Genomic DNA, 20,993 nt, shown 5'->3' with positions numbered 1-20,993 from the left:
TAATTGACTTAGATGTCCCCTGAAACCATAGTCCCCAAACCCCTGTCTGGCTACTTTAAAGATTTTTTCTTTATTGTTTGTTTTAAATAATTTGAATATGACATGCCTTTATTCAAAAATTTTTTTCTTCCCTCCATCTTTTGGGGACTCCAGTTACCCATATATTAAGTTGTTTAACGTTGTCCCACAACTCAGTGATGCTGTTTTCATTCTTTATTATCATTTTTTTTCTCATTTTTTGTCATTTTGGAATGTTTTTGTTTCTATGCCTTTAAAATCACTCATCTTTTCCTCTGCAATACATAATCTCCCTTTAATCCCATTAAGCATATCATTCTTCTCAGACATTGTGCTTTTTACCTCTAGAATTTTGATTTAGGCTAAATATAATTCTAAATGTAACAAATGTAATTCTGACATTTTTATCAGTTCAGGACGAGTTTTGATTTGTTATTTTCCCCATTACGGGTCATATTTTCCTGCCTCTTTACATGTCTGGTAATTTTTGAGTGGGTGCCCAACATTGTGAATTTACCTTGTTCAGTGCTGAATATTTTTGTATTCCTATAAATCTTTTTTGATCTTTCTTCCAATAAGTAGTTAAGTTGCTTGGAAACAACCTGGTATTTTCAGGTCTTGTGTTTTAGATTTGTCATGCAGGTCTAGAGCAGGGCTCAGACAAGGACTAATTATTCCCCACCATTGAGACAAAATTTTCTTGAGCACACTACCCAGTGTCCCATGAATTACAAGTTTTTCCAGTCTGGCTGGTGGGAACAGGCACTGCTCTCAGCTCTGTGTGAACACTAGGCACTGTTTCCTGTAATTGTTTATTCTTTCGTGACCTTAGACAGTTTTTCACATGCATGTGGTGATTAGTCCTCAACTGAGTACATAAGGAGGACCCTCTGCAAATCTTCAAGGTTTTCTCTCTGTGCAGACCTCTCCTCTCAGGTACTCTGTCCTTTGAACTCTAGTTTCCTTAGTCTCCCCAAACTCTTAGCTCTCTTTCTTCAATGCAGGGAGGTTGCTGAACTCTGCCTTAGGTCCCTCCCCTGTGCTATGGCCTGGAAATTCTCTAGAGTTAGTAAGATGAGGCAATCATAGGGCTCACTTCCTTCATTTAGGTCTTTCAGGGATCACTGTTCTGCTTTGCTTGATGTACAGTATCTTTTTTTTTTCTTTAGTATAAGTGTATCCCAAATATTTTTTTTAATGTGCTTTAGATGAAGGTTACAGAGCAAATTATTTTCTCATTAAACGATTAATATTCATATTGTTTTGTGACATTGGTTGCCAACCATCTGACATGTCAACGCTGCCCCCTTCTCTACCTTGGGTTCCCCATTACACGTTTTCCTGTTCCCTCCTGCCATCATGTCCTTGGCCCTGGGCTGGTGTGCCCAGTTGGACTCATTTTGTTTTATGGGCCTGTCTAATCTTTGGCTAAAGGGTGAGTTCAGAAGTGCCTTCAGTACTGAGTTAAAAGGGTGTCCGGGGGCCATACTCTCGGGGTTTCTCTAGTTTCTGTCAGATGAGTAAGTCTGTTCTTTTATTTTTTTGTGAGTTAGAATTTTGTTCTACATTTTTCTCTGGCTCTGTCTGGGTCTCTCTATTATGATCCTTGTCTGAGCAGTCGGTGGTGGTAGCTGGACACCGTCTAGTTGTGCTGAACTCAGTCTGGTGGAGGCTGTGGTAGTTGTGGTCCATTAGTCTTTTGGACTGATCTTTCCCTTGTGCCTTTGGTTTTCTTCATTCTCCCTTGCTCTAGGCAGGGTGGAATTAGTGGACTATCTTAGATGGCTACTCACAAGATTTTAAGACCCCAGACCCCACTCACCAAAGTAGGATGTAGAACATTTTCTTTATAAACTATGATATGCCAATTAAGCTTGATGTCCCCCAAGACCCTGGTCCCCAGCCCTCAGCCCAGTAATTCAGTCCCTCAGGGCATTTGGATTTGTCTGTGAAGCTCCATGATCTTGCCTTGGTCAAGTTGTGCTGACTTCCCCAGAATTGTGTACTGTCTTGCCCTTCACCAAAGTTACCGCTTATCTATTGTCTAGTTAGTGTTTTTCCCTCTGCACCCTCTCCTCCCTCATAACCGTCAAAGATTATTTCTTTGTGTGTGTAAACCTTTTCATGAGTTTTTATAATAGTGGTCTCATACAGTATTTGTCCTTTTGTGATTGACTTATATCACTCACCATAATGCCTTCCGGATTCATCCATGTTATGAGATGTTTCACAGATTCATCATTGTTCTTTATTGTGGTGTAATATTCCATTGTATGTATGTACAATACTTTGTTTATTTCTTCATCTGTTAATGGGCTTTTAGGTAGTTTCCATCTTTTTGCTATTGTAAATAATGCTGCAGTGAACACGGATGTGCATATTTCTATTCATGTGATGGCTCTTATTTCTCTAGGATATATTCCTAGGAGCGGGATTGCTAGATCCTATGGTATTTCTATTTCTAGCTTTTTAAGGACACACCATATCATTTTCCAAAATGGCTGTACCATTTTACATTCCCACCAGCAATGCATAAGAGTTCCAGTCTTCCTGCATCCTTGCCAACATTTGTTACTTTCTGTTTTTTTGATTCATGCCAGTAATGTCAGGGTGAGATAGTATCTCACTGTGGTTTTGATTTGTATTTCTCTAACAGCTTGTGATCCCGAGCATTTCCTCATGTGTCTGCTGGCTGCTTGAATGCCTTCTTTGGTGAAGTGTCTGTTCATTTGTTTGACCATTTTTTAATTGGGTTATTTGTCTTTTTGTTGTAGAGGTGTTGGATTTTCCTGTAGATTTTAGAGATTAGAACTTTGTTGGATTTGGTATAGCCCAAAATTTTTTCTGTCTGTAGCTTCTCTTTTTACTCTTTTGGTGAAGTCTTTTAATGAGCATTAAGTGTTGAATTTTTAGAAGATCCCAGTTATCTAGCTTATCTTCTGATGTTTGTGTATTGTTAGTTATGTTTGTATCCTATTTTTGCTGTGTATTAAGGCTTCTAGCATTGATTCTATTTTTTCTTTTATGATCTTTATATTTTTTTGCTTTATGCTTAGATCTTTGATCCATTTTGAATTAGTTTTTGTGTTGGTGTGAGGTATGGGTCTTGTTTCATTTTTTTGCAGGTGGACATCCAGTTTTGCCAGCACCATTTGTTAAAAAGAATGTCTTTTCCCAATTTAATGGACTTTGGGCCTTTGTCAAGGATCAGGTGACCATAAGTGGAAGGATTTACACCTGGGTTCTCAATTCTGTTCCATTGATCAATGTGTCTGTTGTTATATCAGTACCAGCGTGTTCTGATGACTGCAGCTATATAGTAGGTTCTGAGGTCAGCTAATACGAGTCCTCCTACTTTATTCTTCTTCTTCAATAATGCTTTACTTATCCGGGGCCTCTTTCCTTTCCATATAAAGTTAATGATTCGCTTTTCCATCTCATTAAAAAATGTTGTTGGTGTTTGGATCGGGATTACATTGTATTGGTAGATTGCTTTGGGTAGAATTGACATTTTCACAATGTTGAGCCTACCTATCCATGAGCACGGTATGTTTTTCCGTTTATGTAGGTCTCTTGATTTCCTGCAGTAGTGTTTTGTAGTTTTCTCTGTATAAGTCTTTTACATCCCTGGTTAGATTTATTCCTAAGTTTTTTTTTTTTTGTAGGGGCTATTATAAATGGTATTGCTTTCCTGATTTCCTTTTTGTAGTTCTCTCTGTTGTTGTGTAGGAATCCAACTGATTTTTGTATGTTTATCTTGTATTCTGCTACTCTGCTGAATCTTTCTATTAGTTCCAGTAGTTTTCTTGTGGAGTCCTTTGGTTTCTCTATGTATAGTGTCATATCATCCACAAATGAAGATAGCTTTACTTCTTCCTTACCCATTTGGATGCCCTCTATTTCTTTTTCTTGCCTTATTGCTCTAGCTAGGACTTCCAGCACAATGTTAAATGGGAGTGTTAATAAAGGGATCTTTGTCTTGTTCCTGTTCTCAGGGGGAATGTTTTCAGCCTCTATCTGCTAAGAATAATGTTGGCTGTTTGTTTTGTATAGGTGCCCTTTATTATGTTGAGGAATTTCCCTTCTATACCTATTTTATTGAGAGTTTTTATCAGGAATGGGCGTTGGACTTTATTGAATGCATTTTCTGCATCAGTTGAGATGATCATGTGGTTCTTTCATTTATGTGGTGGATTATATTGATTGATTTTCTAATGTTGAACCATCCTTGCATACCTGGTATGAATCCCACTTGGTTGTGGTGTATCATTTTTTTATATGATGCTGTATTCTATTGGCTAGAATTTTGTTGAGAATTTTTGCATCTATGATGTGCAGTATCTTGAAAGCCATTGTTTCGTGTAACTTCTCTGTTTTTTGGGGGAGGGGTTGTTTCAGGCTAGACAATAAATCTAGTCCCTGTTATCCCATCTTGGCTGGAAGCAGAAACTAAGAATGTGTTCTTTTTTTAAGATACTATTTTACACATTTTATGAAATCAACAAATCAAAATCCTAGAAAAACACAAGTGCACCAAGATTCATGTCTACAGTCTGCTGAAGAGATGATCTGTTTAACTAGTCACTATATTCTTGGTGTGTATATATATATATATATATATATATACATACATATATATATATATACATACATACATATACACACATACATTCACTATATTCTTAGTGTATATATATAATATAGTCACTATATTCCTGGTGTGTGTGTATATATATATATATAGTAACTATATTCTTGGTATATGTATATGTATATACATAGTGACTAGTTAAGCAGGTCATTTCTTCAGCAGGCTTGAGGCATGAACCATGGTGGAAACCCTGATGGTGTAGTGGTTAAATGCTACGATTGCTAACCAAAAGGTCTGCAGTTTGAATTCACCAGGTGCTCCTTTGAAACTCTATGGGGCAGTTCTACTTTGTCCTATAGGATTGCTATAGTCAGAATTGATTTGATGGCATTAAGTTTGTTTTGTTTTTTTATATTCTTGGTATCAGGGATGATAATATCTAAGTTTATACTAAATTCTATGTAGAAACAATGGCAATATTTTTCAAACCCCAAATTGGGGGATTTGGGCTAAGAATTTTTGGCTTATTAATCAATAAGAAGAGGCCCACTCATAATAGACTACTGTAGATAACAACTGATCCTGATAGAAAATAAATAGGAAAACATATTCACACGAAGTAAGATTCCCATTATAAAAACTGATGGTCCATTTGGTTTTAAAATTGAATAGCGTAAACCCAGATGTTATTCTCTCTTTAGAATTCTACCTTTCCTATCCATAAGCTCTTGCTGCAGATTCAGGTTTTCTGAAACACAGTAGCACATGCTGTACAGAAAGGTTATCACGTAAAACCAGGTCATATTATCGTTAGAGAAATAATGCTGAAACTAGATGTGCTATCTAAAAAATTCACCACATAGCCCATAATACTGACTGCCTTCAACAGCCAACCATGACCTCTGACTGTTACCCTTCAACAGCCAACCATGACCTCTGACTGTTACCCTTCAACAGCCAACCATGACCTCTGACTGTTACCCTTCAACAGCCAACCATGACCTCTGACTGTTACCCTTCAACAGCCAACCATGACCTCTGACTGTTACCCTTCAACAGCCAACCATGACCTCTGACTGTTACCCTTCAACAGCCAACCATGACCTCTGACTGTTATCCTTCAACAGCCAACCATGACCTCTGACTGTTATTTGAGGTCTTTTTCAGTTATGCCCTTCCGTGTCTATCCACATTATCTCCCATAGAAATCTTTACTTTAACCAAATGTTCTATCCACTCTTTTTTGATTTCTCATTATTGACTGTCCACATTGTCTCCCTTGTTTGCATAATCTTTATTCTCACCTCCTAACCCCTATCCAGAAACCCTGGTGGCTTAGTAGTTAAGAGTTCGGGTGCTAACAAAAAGGTCAGCAGTTTGAATCCACCAGGAACTCCTTGGAAACTCTATGGGGCAGTTCTACTCTATCCTGTAGGGTAGCTATGGGTCAGAATTGACTTGAAAGCAATAGGTTTTTTAAAACCCCTATCCAGTCATTCAAAGGCTGCAACACTTTTAGCTCTTGTTAGTCTCTTATGAACTTTCCAGCTCAAAAGGATTTCTTTCTCTTATATTTCTATGAACTTTTCTTGGTACCACTTACTCTTTGTATCAGTCATTTGACAATCCATTAGCCAGCTGTATATTTTTATTTGGTTACTGCGAGGTGTGGAATCACCTTGCAGAAAGCCATTTGGCCTTTGATCTTGGTTCCTGATAGCTGGACCATACCTGAGGCAAATGGGTGGAGGCTGAGCAGACCAAAACGGACCACCTGGGGGCCCAATACTGACTTAGCTTCACAAGGTGTGATATAATCTGTCAAAGCCACATGGTGAGGCTGATAAGACCTCTGAGCGCTGAGGCTCAGAGGAGCTTCTTGGTTGGTGACTATGCACAGGGAAAAGAAGCACATCCCATTGGGACATGGAAGCTCCATACTGTGACCCTTCTCAGACCTTACCCTATATGTCTGTTCATTTGTATCTTTTTTTGTTATATTAAAGCTGTTATCACAGGTGTGGTGTCTCCCTTGAACTCTGTGAGTTGTCCCAACAAATTATCAGACCCAAAGGAGCAGGGGGAGCCAGCTGCTATGAAGCGGAAGGAGTCATGTAGACTCTCAGGCTTGGAGTTGGTACCCTGATGGGGTAGAGGAAAACTCTAAATTTGGGGCTGGCTGGTCTGAAATGGAGGGACTCATGTGAACTCCTGAACCTGCAGCTGATACTCACTGACCTGGCCCCAGGTGGCTAGGGATGAGAAAGAAAAAGGCTACATGGGCAGCTGAAGATTGAACTAAGCAGGGAGAGGAAGCTGATATTTCTACAGCACGCAGTTGGCACGTGAAGTGGAATTTGTTATCCACCACATAATTTGGCATCAGAAGTGAGTGATCTTAGTCTCCCTGGACTGATTTGCAGTTATGTCTGTGTATGTCTTCCCATGGATATGTTGATTTCTTGAGGTAGGGAATAAGCCCTTTTAATGAAATGATAATTAAATTATTATGAAATTACCTGTTATTCACATTGTAGACAGAAGAATTTGTTAACTAATTGTTTTAGGCTTAAAGTGTCCCAATTTAAAATACTGTATTCTTAGAGAAAATGAACACATTACAACCACTGACACCATAGTGCATGACTTTTCACCATTAAGGTTTTGATAACAAGAGTCAGCAACAATAAATTGGATCACATTTGGGAAACCACCATGAGTGCTCTGGGCAGTCAGGAGAGGCCTGGGTGCCCGTGGGAAAGAACAGCATCCCCAGAAGAGTGAGAAGCCATGGCGGGAAATGGAAAGTCTTTGCAGATTGCCGGCCTATGCTGGGTGTGAGCTGATGAAGCGTCCAGCTGCCCAGGTAATACCAAAACTCTACATCATGATTCCATTAATCCTCAAGAAGATACACTGCCTTTGATGAGCAGCAACAATTAAGAGAGCATTCAGGAGGTGAAGTACCTGATGATGGTTCCTCCTGCTCTGTCAAAGTTTCAAACAGGAAAAGGACTTATTACTGTCTGGGGCTGTTTCACCACTGTCTCAGTTCATGGGGGAACTTTGAGCTGGTTTAGTTCTATTTTGTGTTTGGATTTTGGATCTTTTCCTTCCTCTCCACTTTCCCACTTTTTGGGAGTCAAGGGTCACACTCTGTTTCAGAACTTTGAAATGTACTGAGTTGGGCCGTGGAAAGCCACAGGGTGCTGACCTTCATTACTTCTGTTGGACATCAATAACACTAAGCAAGGAAGGGGGAGGCCAGTCCACTATAATGAGGGACAGGTGGTGTGACAGGCAGTGAGCACTAAAGAAGGTTTTTAGTGGTGCTTAGCTGTTGTACAACTCCCAGTGTCAGCCCAGGCAAGGCTCCCACAACTGAGCCTTTCAGTACCCTCTGCTCTTCTTTTCTGGTAGTCTGTCCAAGAGGGGTCTTCTCATCTCTGGCCCTTCTATATGACAGGGGCTCGTCCCTTCTCTTCCCCTACTCTACTCCCAGTCAGGCAAACTCTTACCTATCCTGCAGGGTCAGATTAGTCTAGCTTTTGATTTGTTCTCTTTCCAGTAGTTTAATGCACAAACACGATGCCAACAGACTATCGAAATCTTTTTTTTGTGTGCAGATGAACCTAAGAAACATTTCTGATGAGTGAACAAATAATCATGAATAAATCATGTCTAAGTCAAATGTGCCGTCCAAGATGCAATGAAAAACAACTTGAATTACTGAGGAGACTTAAGATCTCTAAGTGAACTATTGTAGACAGTCTAACGTGGTATATCTGGCTACCTCCTATTATACTTAAATTCAGCCCCAACTCTGTGTTTGTCAATTATCCCAGCGAGAAGGTTAATTTTATGTAAAGTTGGCTAGGCTGTGGTTCCCAGTGGTTTGGCCAAACACTAGACTAGTTGCTGTAATGTGATGTGATGTGATGTGATGTGATGTGATGTGATGTGACGTGACGTGACGTGACATGATGTGACTTGATGTAATGTAATGTATTGTAATGTAATGTAATGTATCAGTCAGTTGAAAAGGGAGTTTCCTTAGGGTTTGTTGTGTCTCCAGACAATAAATAGATATTTTTTCAGAACTTGCTGTCTCCACTGTGCACTCTTTCTGTCATCTGACATATGTATCTTGGGACACAAAGCATACAAAGTCTTCAACGTGCTACCTCACCTACGGGTCAGCCCGCCCAATCACATGAGCCAATCCCTTGAAGTAAATCAATTTCTCAATAGATAGATACACCTACTCCTCACTTATCACCTATCTCCTTATACGACATTTCGCAACAGTAAAAGATCTACTATCTGACTATTCTGCACATTAATGACGTATATCTGGCGGTAATGAATGCTTAGATTCAAGGTGAGAGTAAAGGTGGCTGTGATGGTTAAGGTTATGTGTCAACTTGGCTGGGCCATGATTCTAAGTGGTTTGGCAGTTATGTAATGTAATTTAGCCCTTATGTAATGATGTAGTCATCCTCCATTTTTGTGATCTGATGTGGCCATCCTCCATTTTTGCATAATGCTGATTTTCATGTAACGATCTGGTCTTTGGAACCTAACCATGTTGATAAGTGAGGAGTGGGTGTAGATAGATTTCTCTGCTTCTTTTTCTCTAGAGAACCTTGACTAACACACCCAGCCTCCCTGGTTAGTCTACTTCAGATCTCCCCACCTCTAACCCCACCCCATGTAATCCCTTCCTTTCTGAAAGGCCATTGCTTTTTGATTCTGCATTCTGTGCCTGATGACACTTTGCTGCTCTCTATATCCTGTGTCTAACTATCGTGGAACGTGGGGCTTTGGGAAGAGAAGGATACCTTGCTCATCTCTTGTCCTCTTTAAGACCTAACTCCCTTATCAATTCAAATATTCACCTTTTCTTAATTTTTCCATTACCATAGTTCATTGATTTAAGACTCACTTCCCCTCAAATTTTAATATCTCTTAAATATCTTACAGTTGATGACATGTCATAGCTTAATTGACAGTGTTTTTCTTTCTTAGTGGTACATACATAAAATATGATGTATCTTACCACTGTTGGCAGTTCAGATTCAGTTAGCTACTATATGATGATTATGGCTCTGCTAATTTAAAATTCTCTAGTCGCTCCCCATGCCCTACAGTGTAGTACCCCAATTCCTTAGCATGATATACAAACCATCCTACCTCCACTCTATGCTCTGGGTTCAGCTTCCTTCTCCAGCCTCATCTTCCTGTCCACCCCTCACACCTGCTGCTGCAGTCACGTTGGGCTTTTTGTTATTTCTCAAATGCACAGTGCTGCCTCCTGTCACTGTAAAAACCCAGCAGATTTGTACTCACTCTCCAAGGCCGCGGTCAAACATCACCTCCCCTGTGACTCTGTTCCTGACTTAGTGGGCCTTTCTGCCACCGACCCCTGGGCTTTCATCTCCTCTACTCCTCCCATGCACCCCCATTCCCCATCTTTGAAGTACTTGAGGGCAGGGAGCATTTTCAGTCTAGTGCTAAGGCTCACGCCAGGTACCCAGTCAATACTGGATCCTGAATAGACAAATACTGGTCATTACTTGGGGCTCCAGTGGGCTCGTCTTTGCCAACTACAAGTAGTTCATTAATAAGTTGACTTAGCACAGGGCCTAGATCAATAAATTGTAGTAGGAGTAGTTGTTATTATTACTGTTGTGGTTGTTATTAGGTCCTAGGGATTTTTCTCATGTACTCTCTAGATCTTTCCTCTTTCTACATTGCTTTGATACAGGCCTCAACCACTTTCTAATCAGATGGTGAAAATGCTTTCCTACCTGTATTCTCTAGAGATTCTATACCTAGTAATTGGTAGTGTACATGGAGTTACTACATCAAACAGTTTCATCGTGTTCAAATATAAATTTGATCATGCCACTCCCCTTTTAGAACCATATTATACCTTTAATAAATAACCAGTCCAGCTGATGTTGAGTCAGCCCTCACTCATGGTGGCTCATGGTGTGTCAGAATAGAACTGTGCTCCTTAGGGTTTTCAATGGCTGATTTTTCAGAAGTAGATTGCTAGGCCTTTGTTCCAAAGCACCAATACCAACCTTAAATTCTTTCTCTCTATATGTATATACATATATATTTATAACTTAAAAAATCTCTCCAGCAGTTGGCTCTATTTTACCTGACTCCTTTCATCTGTTTCTGCAACAAAATGGCCCCTTCTTCTTTGGGTTATTTCCAAGAACTCTCATTGCTGTTTTTAGTTGGCACCCCCATCTGGACACTTTATTTATAGATAACCTTGTTTGTTGCCATGAATCTGAGTCAACTCAAGGGGTTAAGTTTGTAACAGCAATAAGAAATGTCAGTAGAGGTATTTCAAAAACAAATGCATCAAACTGTAGGGTAGAGGTGGGGTTGGTTAAAAAGGAAGTTTACAAGGTGTTTTAAGAAACTGACAGCTATTACAAGTTTCAAGTATTTGCATAACTCGTTGTTAATTTGCTCTTAGCTAGTTTTTTTTTTTTTTTTTAGTGAAACACTGGAAACCCTGGTGGTATGGTGGTTAAGTGCTACGGCTAAGGGTTGGCAGTTCGAATCCACCAGGCGCTCCTTGGAAACTCTGTGGGGCAGTTCTACTCTGTCCTATAGGGTCGCTATGACTCGACGGCACTGGGTTTGGTTTTAGTTTTTTTTTAGTCAAACACTTGTTGGCATACGAGAAAGCACAGTGATTTATGGTTCTCAGAGGCATCCCAGTGCAGAATCTCCTGGTCAGAGTAGAATCCACGAGGTCTGGATTCCAGCCACTTACTGAACAATTCTGAGATCTTTCAGTGATTCCATTTCCTCATCTGGAGGGGGCATCCCAAGCCCCCTCCACCTAAATAACTAATGCGGTGATTCTCTGAGCCAGTTATAATTTTCGTTTAAACAGTCAATTATTTTTTAAAGGAATTTAAATCATCAGAAAATCTCATCTGTTTACAGATGTAGTTGCTGCCACCTTGAAACTTTGTCATTTTGACCCTCTCTGCTGATTAAAAATTCTCTCCAAAAGCTTCAACCAGTTGTTTGAAATATTTGCAGCATAAACATTTTTTTACATATAAAAAATTGGTTCACAAACTATATTTATAACTGGAATAGTAAGATACCTGGGAAGAAATCTCAGGAACCTAAAGGAGTACCATTGCAGTTCATCCAATAGTTATTGAGTCTCTACTAAGTGCAAGATTCCAGGGCTTTAAAGCTGAAGGGGATGTTGGTGTTTTCCATCTTTTGCTACTGTACCCATTTCTCCATGACTCAGAGGGGCCTTCTTTGTAAAAGGACGTATTATCTGGCCTCTAAAATATTATAAAGCTGATATTAAACCTTCCCTCTTCATCTTCCATAAGGAAGACCAAAGGAGAATTGACACCTTCGAATTGTGGTTTTGGAGAAGAATATTGACTACACCATGGACTGCCAAAAGAATGAACAAATCTGCCTTGGAAGAAGTTAAAGAAGTACAGTCAGAATGCTCCTTAGAAGCAAAGACGGTGAGACTACGTCTCACTTACTTTCAGCATGTAATCAGGATGGATCAGTCCCTGGAGAAGGACATCATGCTTGGTAAATTAGAGGGTCAGTGAAAAAAGAGGGAGACTCTCAACCAGGTGGATTGACACAGTAGCTGCAACAATGGGCTCAAGCATAACAACAACTGTGAGGATGGTGCAGGAGCGGGCAGTGTTTCGTTCTGTTGTACGCAGGGTCATTATGAGTCGGAACCAACTGTTCGGCGCCTATCAACAACAACATCTAAAGCCAAGAAGTATCAAATGGAAAACAAGTTTTGTTCCATCCTTTAGAGGGCACAGATGGCATTTTCATTTTAAATGCTTTATTTTCAAATTTTCACTATTATTTACTTCTTTGTGCATCTACTTTGAACAGATTAAAAACTATCATTAATGAAAATGTCAACTTTGTGCCCATGTGCAACCAAAAACCCCTAGGTGCACCTTACCCAATCTCTTTGTTCCTATTTAGAACATTTTTTCCTTGATCTGTGTTCTTTTTTTTTTCTGTCTTATAAAGTGTTGAGTAGTTGAGAGAAAAATAACTATTTTATTGTACTGATATGCTTTTCCAATTGTCATTAACATGCCATAATTCAATGACTGTACTATTGAACATTCAGGTGCTACCACTCTCCCCTTATCTCTTATTCCTAGTTCAGCTAAAATAATCATCTGTGTGCATTTAAAATCATTCTGCCTTTGGATTATTTTCTTCTTATATTCAAAACCCAGATCTATAATCCTCAATCACAAATCATCAAAAACAAACAAACTACTATAGTATTAATGTATTGGATCCCTGGGGGAGGGGATCGATAGGGTTATCCTTTTTCTGCAGCTAAAAGTCTTTGAAGTGATTGAAACGGAAAATGTCTTTCTGACAAGAAAATGAGCACATAGGAAGTATCCTATTCGAAAAACTCATCATCCACTCTCCTGATAACAAAAAGAAAGAAAGTGGCCTCAAAACTGAAAAAGCTTTCACTGAAATACTGGTGATGGGCATTTCTCAAGCCTGAGTTTTTAGTGATTACAAGAGAAAGGTGAATTTACTTCTGTTAACCTATGAAAAGTTATATTCCACAATATGTAACTTAAACTTCCCCTTCTGTTTCAATTGAATTAAACTTCTCTCCATTCTAATGGTGCCAGGTTTAACTTGCTGATGAGAAAGTATTACAGGCCTCCTCCACTAAAACTGCTGTGTAACAGATGAGCTGTGTGGGTTGGAGCTGGTTTATGCACAGGTCCTCTGCACTATTGTTTGGCTTTGGTGCCCCCTACCTTCTCTTTTGGTTCTCTTTCATTATTTCCTGCATAATGCTCCAAAGCTCCCTAGAGAAAGTCTGATTGGATAAAAATAATTGGTGATAGCATAAGATTATCTGCATTTTAAAAGGGATCAAAATAGTGTGACAGAAAGGAATAAATTGCTAATGGTGTAATATCAGGTGGAACAAGTCTCAGATCACTCCAAATGTGCCAACTGCAACTTTTCATGTAAAAAACTAATTAATTATTACTTTCATATTGATTTGAGTATTTCATGGTCTGGAAAATGAGAACAATGAAGGAAAGTTCTCAGGTGACTACATCTTTGCAAACAGATCAGCCTCTGAAACGTTGGAGGAGAGAGGGTCGAGAATGGTTTAGCTAGCTAAGCAGGCACCTTTGTGCAAATCACTCCTAAATTAGTTACTTAAAATTTTTTAATTAAATACGATATATATAAATTATTCATATATAAAATAAGATTGTTATGGACAAAGGTAAATTCCCCTTTAAGTATTACTTTCTCCTCATCCTGGCTCCTCCCCCATTGCCCATGGCATTATTCACCAGCCAATTGTTAATGAGTGTGGCATGTACCCATTTAAAAAAAAAAAAGCAATATTGAGGTATAATTGTCATACAATAAACTGCTAACATTTTAAATGCATAACTGAATAAGTTTTGCCATACATATACACTCATGAAATCATCACCACAATCAAGATGATAAACATATCCATCACTCCCCAAATTACCTACTGGAAATACATCCTTTCTTCCTCATCCTCCATCTCAAAAAAAAAAAACCATCTCAGGTACCAGTTAATCAACTTTCTGTCACTATAGATTAGTTTGCAGTTTCAACAGGTTCATATACGCGCAGTCATATATATAGGATATACTCTTGTTTTTCTAGCCTCTGACTCAGCGTAACTGAGATTCATCCATCCTATTACGTGTGTCAGTAGTTTTCCTTTTTTTTTTTTATTAACTTTTATTGAGCTTCAAGTGAACATTTACAAATCAAGTCAGTCTGTCACATATAAGTTTACATACATCTTACTCCGTACTCCCACTTGCTCTCCCCCTAATGAGTCAGCCCTTCCAGTCTCTCCTTTCGTGACACTTTTGCCAGCTTCCCACTCTCTCTATCCTCCCATCCCCCCTCCAGACAGGAGATGCCAACGCAATCTCAAGTGTCCACCTGATATAATTAGCTCACTCTTCATCAGCATCTCTCTCCCACCCACTGTCCAGTCCCCACTGTCCAGTCCCTTTCATGTCTGATGAGTTGTCTTCGGGGATGGTTCCTGTCCTGTGCCGACAGAAGGTCTGGGGACCATGGCCGCCGGGATTCCTCTAGTCTCAGTCAGACCATTAAGTATGATCTTTTTATGAGAATTTGGGGTCTGCATCCCACTGATCTCCTGCTCCCTCAGGAGTTCTCTGTTGTGCTCCCTGTCAGGGCAGTCATCGATTGTGGCCGGGCACCAACTAGTTCTTCTGGTCTCAGGATGATGTAGGTCTCTGGTTCATGTGGCCCTTTCCGTCTCTTGGGCTCTTAGTTGTCGTGCGACCTTGGTGTTCTTCATTCTCCTTTGCTCCAGATGAGTTGAGACCAACTGATGCATCTTAGATGGCCGCTTGTTACATTTAAGACCCCAGATGCCACATTTCAAAGTGGGATGCAGAATGATTTCATAATAGAATTATTTTGCCAATTGACTTAGAAGTCCCCTTAAACCATGGTCCCCAAACCCCCACCCTTGCTCTGCTGACCTTTGAAGCATTCATTTTATCCTGGAAACTTCTTTGCTTTTGGTCCTGTCCAATTGAGCTGACCTTCCATGTATTGAGTGTTGTCTTTCCCTTCACCTAAAGCAGTTCTTATCTACTAATTAATCAATAAAAAACCCTCCATCCCCCCTCGTAACCACAAAAGTATGTGTTCTTCTCAGTTTTTACTATTTCTCAAGATCTTATAATAGTGGTCTTATACAATATTTTTCCTTTTGCCTCTAACTAATTTCGCTCAGCATAATGCCTTCCAGGTTCCTCCATGTTATGAAATGTTTCACAGATTCGTCACTGTTCTTTATCGATGCATAGTATTCCATTGTGTGAATATACCACAATTTATTTACCCATTCATCTGTTGATGGACACCTTGGTTGCTTCCAGCTTTTTGCTATTGTAAACAGAGCTGCAATAAACATGGGTGTGTATATATCTGTTTGTGTGAAGGCTCTTGTTTCTCTAGGGTATATTCCGAGGAGTGGGATTTCTGGGTTGTATGGTAGTTCTATTTCTAACTGTTTAAGATGACGCCAGATAGATTTCCAAAGTGGGTGTACCATTTTACATTCCCACCAGCAGTGTATAAGAGTTCCAATCTCTCCGCAGCCTCTCCAACATTTATTGTTTTGCTTTTTTGGATTAATGCCAGCCTTGTTGGAGTGAGATGGAATCTCATCGTAGTTTTAATTTGCATTTCCCTAATGGCTAATGATCGAGAGCATTTTCTCCTGTATCTGTTAGCCGCCTGAATATCTTCTTTAGTGAAGTGTGTGTTCATCTCCTTTGCCCACTTCTTGATTGGGTTGTTTGTCTTTTTGTGGTTGAGTTTTGACAGAATCATGTAGATTTTAGAGATCAGGCGCTGGTCGGAGATGTCATAGCTGAAAATTCTTTCGCAGTCTGTAGGTGGTCCTTTTACTCTTTTGGTGAAGTCTTTAGATGAGCATAGGTGTTTGATTTTTAGGAGCTCCCAGTTATCGGGTTTCTCTTCGTCATTTTTGGTAATGTTTTGTATTCTGTTTATGCCTTGTATTAGGGCTCCTAGAGTTGTCCCTATTTTTTCTTCCATGATCTTTATCATTTCAGTCTTTATGTTTAGGTCTTTGATCCACTTGCAGTTAGTTTTTGTGCATGGTGTGAGGTATGGGTCCTGTTTCATTTTTTTGCAAATGGATATCCAGTTATGCCAGCACCATTTGTTAAAAAGACTATCTTTTCCCCAGTTAACTGACACTGGTCCTTTGTCAAATATCAGCTGCTCATACGTGGATGGATTTATATCTGGGTTCTCAATTCTGTTCCATTGGTCTATGTGCCTGTTGTTGTACCAGTACCAGGCTGTTTTGACTACTGTGGCTGTATAATAGGTTCTAAAATCAGGTAGAGTGAGGCCTCCCACTTTCTTCTTCTTTTTCAGTAATGCTTTACTTATCCGAGGCTTCTTTCCCTTCCATATGAAGTTGGTGATTTGTTTCTCTATCACCTTAAAAAATGACATTGGAATTTGGATCGGAAGTGCATTGTATGTATAGATGGCTTTTGGTAGAATAGACATTTTTACTATGTTAAGTCTTCCTCTCCATGAGCAAGGTATGTTTTTCCACTTAAGTATGTCCTTTTGAATTTCTTGTAGTAGAGCTTTGTAGTTTTCTTTGTATAGGTCTTTTACATCCTTGGTAAGATTTATTCCTAAGTATTTTATCTTCTTGGTGGCTACTGTGAATGGTATTGATTTGGTTCTTTCCTCTTCGGTGTTCTTTTTGTTGATGTAGAGGAATCCAAGTGATTTTTGTATGTTTATTTTATAACCTGAGACTCTGCCAAAGTCTTCTATTAGTTTCAGTAGTTTTCTGGAGGATTCCTTAGGGTTTTCTGTGTATAAGATCATGTCATCTGCAGATAGGGATAATTTTACTTCCTCCTTGCCAATCTGGATGCCCTTTACTTCTTTGTCTAGCCTAATTGCCCTGGCTAGGACTTCTAGCACAATGTTGAATAAGAGCGGTGATAAAGGGCATCCTTGTCTGGTTCCCGTTCTCAAGGAAAATGCTTTCAGGTTCTCTCCATTTAGAGTGATATTGGCTGTTGGCTTTGCATAGACGCCCTTTATTATGTTGAGGAATTTTCCTTCAATTCCTATTTTGGTGAGAGTTTTTATCATAAATGGGTGTTGGACTTTGTCAAATGCCTTTTCTGCATCAATTGATAAGATCATGTGGTTTTTGTCTTTTGTTTTATTTATGTGATGGATTACATTAATGGTTTTTCTGATATTAAACCAGCCTTGCATACCTGGTATAAATCCCACTTGATCGTGGTGAATTATTTTTTTGATATGTTGTTGAATTCTATTGGCTAGAATTTTGTTGAGGATTTTTGCATCTATGTTCATGAGGGATATAGGTCTGTAAATTTTCTTTTTTTGTAATGTCTTTACCTGGTTTTGGTTATCAGGGAGATGGTGGCTTCATAGAATGAGTTGCGTAGTATTCCGTCATTTTCTATGCTTTGAAATACCTTCAGTAGTAGTGGTGTTAACTCTTCTCTGAAAGTTTGGTAGAACTCTGCAGTGAAGCTGTTCCGGGCCAGGGCTTTTTTTGTTGGGAGTTTTTTGATTACCGTTTCAATCTCTTTTTTTGTTATGGGTCTATTTAGTTGTTCTACTTCTGAATGTGTTAGTTTAGGTAGGTAGTGTTTTTCCAGGAATTCATCCATTTCTTCTGGGTTTGCAAATTTGTTAGAGTACAATTTTTCGTAATAATCTGATATGATTCTTTTAATTTCTGTTTGGTCTGTTGTGATGTGGCCCTTCTCGTTTCTTATTCAGGTTATTTGTTTCCTTTCCTGTATTTCTTTAGTCAGTCTAGCCAATGGTTTATCAATTTTGTCAATTTTTTCAAAGAACCAGCTTTTGTCTTTGTTAATTCTTTCAATTGTTTTTCTGTTCTCTAATTCATTTAGTTCAGCTCTAATTTTTATTATTTGTTTTCTTCTGGTGCCTGATGGATTCTTTTGTTGCTCAGTTTCTGTTTGTTCAAGTTGTAGGGACAGTTCTCTGATTTTGGCTCTTTCTTCTTTTTGTATGTGTGCATTTATCGATATAAATTGGCCTCTGAGCACTGCTTTTGCTGTGTCCCAGAGGTTTTGATAGGAAGTATTTTCATTCTCGTTGCTTTCTATGAATTTCCTTATTCCCTCCTTGATGTCTTCTATAACCCAGTCTTTTTTCAGGAGGGTATTGTTCATTTTCCAAGTATTTGATTTCTTTTCCCTAGTTTTTCTGTTATTGATTTCTAGTTTTATTGCCTTGTGGTCTGAGAAGATGCTTTGTAATATTTCGATGTTTTGGACTCTGCAAAGGTTTGTTTTATGACCTAATATGTGGTCTATTCTAGAGAATGTTCCATGTGCACTAGAAAAAAAAGTATACTTTGCAGCAGTTGGGTGGAGAGTTCTGTATAAGTCAATGAGGTCAAGTTGGTTGATTGTTGTAATTAGGTCTTCCGTGTCTCTATTGAGCTTCTTACTGGATGTCCTGTCCTTCTCCGAAAGTGGTGTGTTGAAGTCTCCTACTATAATTGTGGAGGTGTCTATCTCACTTTTCAGTTCTGTTAAAATTTGATTTATGTATCTTGCAGCCCTGTCATTGGGTGCATAAATAATTAATATGGTTATGTCTTCCTGATCAATTGTCCCTTTTATCATTATATAGTGTCCTTCTTTATCCTTTGTGGTAGATTTAAGTCTAAAGTCTATTTTGTCAGAAATTAATATTGCTACCACTGCTCTTTTTTGCTTATTGTTTGCTTGATATATTTTTTCCATCCTTTGAGTTTTAGTTTGTTTGTGTCTCTAAGTCTAAGGTGTGTCTCTTGTAGGCAGCATATAGACGGATCGTGTTTCTTTATCCAGTCCGAGACTCTCTGTCTCTTTATTGGTGCATTTAGTCCTTTTACATTCAGTGTAATTATAGATAAATAAGTGTTTAGTGTTGTCATTTTGATGCCTTTTTATGTGTGTTGTTGACAATTTCATTTTTCCACTTACTTTTTTGTGCTGAGACGTTTTTCTTAGTAAATTGTGAGATCCTCATTTTCGTAGTGTTTGACTTTATGTTTGTTGAGTCGTTACGTTTTTCTTGGCTTTTATCTTGAGTTATGGAGTTGTTATACCTCTTTGTGGTTACCTTATTATTTACCCCTATTTTTCTAAGTAAAAACCTAACTTGTATTGTTCTATATCGCCTTGTATCACTCTCCATATGGCAGTTCTATGCCTCCTGTATTTAGTCCCTCTTTTTGATTATTGTGATCTTTTACATATTGACTTCCGTGATTCCGTTATGAGTATTTTTTTTAATTAATCTTAGTTTGTTTTTGTGATTTCCCTATTTGAGTTGATATCAGGATGTTCTGTTTTGTGACCTTGTGTTGTGCTGGTATCTGATATTATTGGTTTTCTGACCAAACAATATCCCTTAGTATTTCTTGTAGCTTTGGTTTGGTTTTTGCAAATCCTCTAAACTTGTGTTTATCTGTAAATATCTTAATTTCGCCTTCATATTTCAGAGAGAGTTTTGCTGGATATATGATCCTTGGCTGGCAGTTTTTCTCCTTCAGTGCTCTGTATATGTCGTCCCATTCCCTTCTTGCCTGCATGGTTTCTGCTGAGTAGTCTGAACTTATTCTTATTAATTCTCCCTTGAAGGAAACCTTTCTTTTCTCCCTGGCTGCTTTTAAAATTTTCTCTTTATCTTTGGTTTTGGCGAGTTTGATGATAATATGTCTTGGTGTTTTTCTTTTTGGATCAATCTTAAATGGGGTTCGATGAGCATCTTGGATAGATATCATTTCGTCTTTCATGATGTCGGGGAAGTTTTCTGTCAGGAGTTCTTCAACTATTTTCTCTGTGTTTTCTGTCCTCCCTCCCTGTTCTGGGACTCCAATCACACGCAAGTTATCCTTCTTGATAGAGTCCCACATGATTCTTAGGGTTTCTTCATTTTTTTTAATTCTTTTATCTGATTTTTTTTCAGCTATGTTGGTGTTAGTTCCCTGGTCCTCCAGATGTCCCAGTCTGCATTCTAATTGCTCGAGTCTGCTCCTCTGACTTCCTAGTGCGTTGTCTAATTCTGTAATTTTATTGTTAATGTTTTGGATTTCTACATGCTGTCTCTCTATGGATTCTTGCAACTTATTAATTTTTCCACTATGTTCTTGAATAATCTTTTTGAGTTCTTCAACAGTTTTATCAGTGTGTTCCTTGGCTTTTTCTGCAGTTTGCCTTATTTCGTTTGTGATACCTTGAAGCATTCTGTAAATTAGTTTTTTATATTCTGTATCTGATAATTCCAGGATTGTATCTTCATTTGAGAAAGATTTTGATTCTTTTGTTTGGGGGGTTGGAGAAGCTGTCATGGTCTGCTTCTTTATGTGGTTTGATATGGTCTGCTGTCTCCGGGCCATCACTGGGAAACTAGTTTTTCCAGAAAATCCGCTAAAAACAAATACAGTCAGATCCCTATCAGAATTGCCTTTGGATTATAACCGCCACCTTGTTCCCTGTAAGGATGAAAGTCTGAGATTTGGATCATATATGCTTGGCTGTAGCTGGTTCTGTGTTTTTAGTCCAATTAGGGGTGGATTTTTGGTCCCTGGTTTTTTTTTGTTGTTGTTGTTGTTCCTTCTCTCAGGCCGAAAGAGTGGGTTAGAAAAAGACCAAAAGAAAAAAAAAAGGGGGGGTGGAGAAGCAAAGCCGCC

At 38.8% G+C, this 20,993-nt stretch overlaps 1 protein-coding gene across 1 annotated transcript in view; it reads left to right on the top strand.

Annotated features, from left to right (window-relative positions):
• The first annotated feature begins 906 nt into the window (after positions 1-906).
• The window catches only part of EDARADD (EDAR associated via death domain), a 111,176-nt gene continuing 91,089 nt past the window's right edge, over positions 907-20,993 (top strand). Inside the window, exon 1 of the mRNA XM_049868690.1 lies at positions 907-954. The gene's annotated coding sequence lies outside the window, so the exon portion shown is untranslated. The remainder of the gene's footprint in view (positions 955-20,993) is intronic.

Source organism: Elephas maximus, chromosome 24 (genome assembly GCF_024166365.1).
Source record: "Elephas maximus indicus isolate mEleMax1 chromosome 24, mEleMax1 primary haplotype, whole genome shotgun sequence".
Lineage (NCBI taxonomy): Eukaryota > Metazoa > Chordata > Mammalia > Proboscidea > Elephantidae > Elephas > Elephas maximus.
Note: the sequence above shows the minus strand (reverse complement) of the source record. Positions and strands in the feature narration are given on the sequence as shown.